Genomic DNA, 5000 nt, shown 5'->3' on the forward strand with positions numbered 1-5000 from the left:
TTCGGCCCCAGGATCCGCCCGACCTCCTGGAACCGCTTCTGGGGCACGCTCGTCAAATTCGAGCCCCATCGGGACACCTTCCCCATATACCCGGGAGAACACGCCCGAGGCGGGTGTGCCGTCCGGACAACCGGGGTTCGGCCCCAGGATCCGCCCGACCTCCTGGAACCGCTTCTGGGGAACGCGCGTCAAATTCGACCCCATCGGGACTTCCGCGCCTATACTTACAATGGGTAGACCTGGGCTCCGAGCGCCCGTACTTAGAACGGGTAGACCGGGGCTCCCCGCGGGACTCGGCGCTGCGCCCAGCCCGGGTAGGGTAGGGTAGGCCTGGGCCCCGTGAAGGACGGGGCGGCACACTGCCCGGGCGCGCCTGGGCTCCCCCGTGCGGAGCGCTGACTTCCGGAGCCCAAGCCGAAGACGCCTTCCCCCCCTCTAACCGGGAGGGAACGCCCGAGTCGGGTGAGCCGTCCGGACGCGCGGGGTTCGGCCCCAGGATCCGCCCGACCTCCTGGAACCGCTTCTGGGGCACGCTCGTCACATTCGAGCCCCATCGGGACACCTTCCCCATATACCCGGGAGAACACGCCCGAGGCGGGTGTGCCGTCCGGACAACCGGGGTTCGGCCCCAGGATCCGCCCGACCTCCTGGAACCGCTTCTGGGGAACGCGCGTCAAATTCGACCCCATCGGGACTTCCGCGCCTATACTTACAATGGGTAGACCTGGGCTCCCGCCGCCTATGCTTAGAATGGGTAGACCTGGGCTCCTCGCGCCTATACTTACAATGGGTAGACCTGGGCTCCTGCCGCCTATACTTGCAATGGGTAGACCTGGGCTCCTTCCGCCTATACTTACAATGGGTAGACCTGGGCTCCCGCCTCCTATGCCTACAGTGGGTAGACCTGGGCTCCTCCCGCCTATGCTTAGAATGGGTAGACCTGGGCTCCCGCCGCCAATACTTACAATGGGTAGACCTGGGCTCCTCCCGCCTCCTATACTTACAAAGGGTAGACCTGGGCTCCTCGCGCCTATACTTAGAATGGGTTGACCGGGGCTCCTGCCGCCTATACTTACAATGGGTAGACCTGGGCTCCTCGCGCCTATACTTAGAATGGGTTGACCGGGGCTCCTGCCGCCTATACTTAGAATGGGTAGACCTGGGCTCCTGCCGCCTATACTTAGAATGGGTAGACCTGGGCTCCTCGCGCCTATACTTAGAATGGGAAGACCTGGGCTCCTGCCGCCTATACTTACAATGGGTAGACCTGGGCTCCTTCCGCCTATACTTACAATGGGTAGACCTGGGCTCCCGCCTCCTATGCCTACAGTGGGTAGACCTGGGCTCCTCCCGCCTATGCTTAGAATGGGTAGACCTGGGCTCCCGCCTCCAATACTTACAATGGGTAGACCTGGGCTCCTCGCGCCTATACTTACAATGGGTAGACCTGGGCTCCCGCCGCCTATACTTACAATGGGTAGACCTGGGCTCCTCGCGCCAATGCTTAGAATGGGTAGACCTGGGCTCCCGCCTCCTATGCTTACAGTGGGTAGACCTGGGCTCCTCGCGCCTATGCTTAGAATGGGTAGACCTGGGCTCCTGCCGCCTATACTTAGAATGGGTAGACCTGGGCTCCTTCCGCCTATACTTACAATGGGTAGACCTGGGCTCCTGCCGCCTCTACTTAGAATGGGTAGACCTGGGCTTCCAGCGCCTATCCTTACAGTGGGTAGACCTGGGCTCCCGCCGCCAATACTTACAATGGGTAGACCTGGGCTCCTCGCGCCTATACTTAGAATGGGTTGACCGGGGCTCCTGCCGCCTATACTTAGAATGGGTAGACCTGGGCTCCTGCCGCCTATACTTACAATGGGTAGACCTGGGCTCCTCGCGCCTATACTTAGAATGGGTAGACCTGGGCTCCTGCCGCCTATACTTAAAATGGGTAGACCTGGGCTCCCGCCTCCTATGCCTACAGTGGGTAGACCTGGGCTCCTCCCGCCTATGCTTAGAATGGGTAGACCTGGGCTCCCGCCTCCAATACTTACAATGGGTAGACCTGGGCTCCTGCCGCCTATACTTACAATGGGTAGACCTGGGCTCCCGCCTGCTATGCTTACAGTGGGTAGACCTGGGCTCCTGCCGCCTGTGCTTAGAACGGGTAGACCTGGGCTCCTGCCGCCTATACTTGCAATGGGTAGACCTGGGCTCCCAGCGCCTATACTTAGAATGGGTAGACCTGGGCTCCTGCCGCCTATACTTGCAATGGGTAGACCTGGGCTCCCAGCGCCTATACTTACAGTGGGTAGACCTGGGCTCCCGACGCCTATACTTACAATGGGTAGACCTGGGCTGCTCGCGCCTCTACTTACAATGGGTAGACCTGGGCTCCTGCCGCCTATACTTGCAATGGGTAGACCTGGGCTCCCAGCGCCTATACTTACAGTGGGTAGACCTGGGCTCCCGCCGCCTATACTTACAGTGGGTGGACCTGGGCTCCTGCCGCCTATACTTACAATGGGTAGACCTGGGCTCCTGCCGCCTATGCTTAGAACGGGTAGACCTGGGCTCCTGCCGCCTATATTTACAATGGGTAGACCTGGGCTCCTGCCGCCTATATTTACAATGGGTAGACCTGGGCTCCCGCCGCCTATACTTACAATGGGTAGGCCTGGGCTCCCGCCGCCTATGCTTACAATGGGTAGACCTGGGCTCCTCGCGCCTCTACTTAGAATGGGTAGACCTGGGCTCCCGCCGCCTATGCTTAGAATGGGTAGACCTGGGCTCCTGCCGCCTATGCTCGGAATGGGAAGACCTGGGCTCCCTCCTCCTGTGCTTACAGTGGGTAGACCTGGGCTCCTGCCGCCTGTGCTTAGAACGGGTAGACCTGGGCTCCTGCCGCCTATGCTCAGAATGGGTAGACCTGGGCTCCCGCCTCCTATGCTTACTGTGGGTAGACCTGGGCTCCTCCCGCCTATGCTTTGAACGGGTAGACCTGGGCTCCTGCCGCCTGTGCTTAGAACGGGTAGACCTGGGCTCCTGCCGCCTATGCTCGGAATGGGTAGACCTGGGCTCCCGCCTCCTATGCTTACAGTGGGTAGACCTGGGCTCCTCCCGCCTATGCTTAGAATGGGTAGACCAGGGCTCCTCGCGCCTATACTTAGAATGGGTTGACCGGGGCTCCCGCCGCCTATACTTACAATGGGTTGACCTGGGCTTCCAGCGCCTATCTTTACAGTGGGTAGACCTGGGCTCCTGACACCTATGCTCAGAATGGGTAGGCCTGGGCTCCCGCCTCCTATGCTTACAGTGGGTAGACCTGGGCTCCTGCCGCCAATACTTACAATGGGTAGACCTGGGCTCCCGCCGCCTATGCTTAGAATGGGTAGACCTGGGCTCCTGCCGCCTATGCTCGGAATGGGAAGACCTGGGCTCCCTCCTCCTGTGCTTACAGTGGGTAGACCTGGGCTCCTGCCGCCTGTGCTTAGAACGGGTAGACCTGGGCTCCTGCCGCCTATGCTCAGAATGGGTAGACCTGGGCTCCCGCCTCCTATGCTTACTGTGGGTAGACCTGGGCTCCTCCCGCCTATGCTTTGAACGGGTAGACCTGGGCTCCTGCCGCCTGTGCTCAGAACGGGTAGACCTGGGCTCCTGCCGCCTATGCTCGGAATGGGTAGACCTGGGCTCCCGCCTCCTATGCTTACAGTGGGTAGACCTGGGCTCCTCCCGCCTATGCTTAGAATGGGTAGACCAGGGCTCCTCGCGCCTATACTTAGAATGGGTTGACCGGGGCTCCCGCCGCCTATACTTACAATGGGTTGACCTGGGCTTCCAGCGCCTATCTTTACAGTGGGTAGACCTGGGCTCCTGACACCTATGCTCAGAATGGGTAGGCCTGGGCTCCCGCCTCCTATGCTTACAGTGGGTAGACCTGGGCTCCTGCCGCCAATACTTACAATGGGTAGACCTGGGCTCCCGCCGCCTATGCTTAGAATGGGTAGACCTGGGCTCCTGCCGCCTATGCTCGGAATGGGAAGACCTGGGCTCCCGCCTCCTGTGCTTACAGTGGGTAGACCTGGGCTCCCGCCGCCTATACTGACAGTGGGTGGACCTGGGCTCCCGCCGCCTATATTTACAATGGGTAGACCTGGGCTCCTGCCGCCTATGCTTAGAACGGGTAGACCTGGGCTCCTGCCGCCTATATTTACAATGGGTAGACCTGGGCTCCTGCCGCCTATATTTACAATGGGTAGACCTGGGCTCCCGCCGCCTATACTTACAATGGGTAGGCCTGGGCTCCCGCCGCCTATGCTTACAATGGGTAGACCTGGGCTCCTCGCGCCTCTACTTAGAATGGGTAGACCTGGGCTCCCGCCGCCTATGCTTAGAATGGGTAGACCTGGGCTCCTGCCGCCTATGCTCGGAATGGGAAGACCTGGGCTCCCTCCTCCTGTGCTTACAGTGGGTAGACCTGGGCTCCTGCCGCCTGTGCTTAGAACGGGTAGACCTGGGCTCCTGCCGCCTATACTTAGAATGGGTTGACCTGGGCTACCGCCGCCTATACTTAGAATGGGTAGACCTGGGCTCCTGCCGCCTATATTTACAATGGGTGGACCTGGGCTCCCGCCGCCTATACTTACAATGGGTAGGCCTGGGCTCCCGCCGCCTATACTTAGAATGGGTTGACCTGGGCTCCTGCCGCCTATATTTACAATGGGTAGACCTGGGCTCCCGCCGCCTATACTTACAATGGGTAGACCTGGGCTCCTGCCGCCTATACTTAGAATGGGTTGACCTGGGCTACCGCCGCCTATACTTAGAATGGGTAGACCTGGGCTCCTTCCGCCTATACTTACAATGGGTAGACCTGGGCTCCTGCCGCCTCTACTTACAATGGGTAGACCTGGGCTTCCAGCGCCTATCCTTACAGTGGGTAGACCTGGGCTCCCGCCGCCTCTACTTACAATGGGTAGACCTGGGCTCCTCCCGCCTATACTTAC

This window comes from Tiliqua scincoides, chromosome 14 (assembly GCF_035046505.1).
Source record: "Tiliqua scincoides isolate rTilSci1 chromosome 14, rTilSci1.hap2, whole genome shotgun sequence".
NCBI classification, from domain to species: Eukaryota; Metazoa; Chordata; class Lepidosauria; order Squamata; family Scincidae; genus Tiliqua; species Tiliqua scincoides.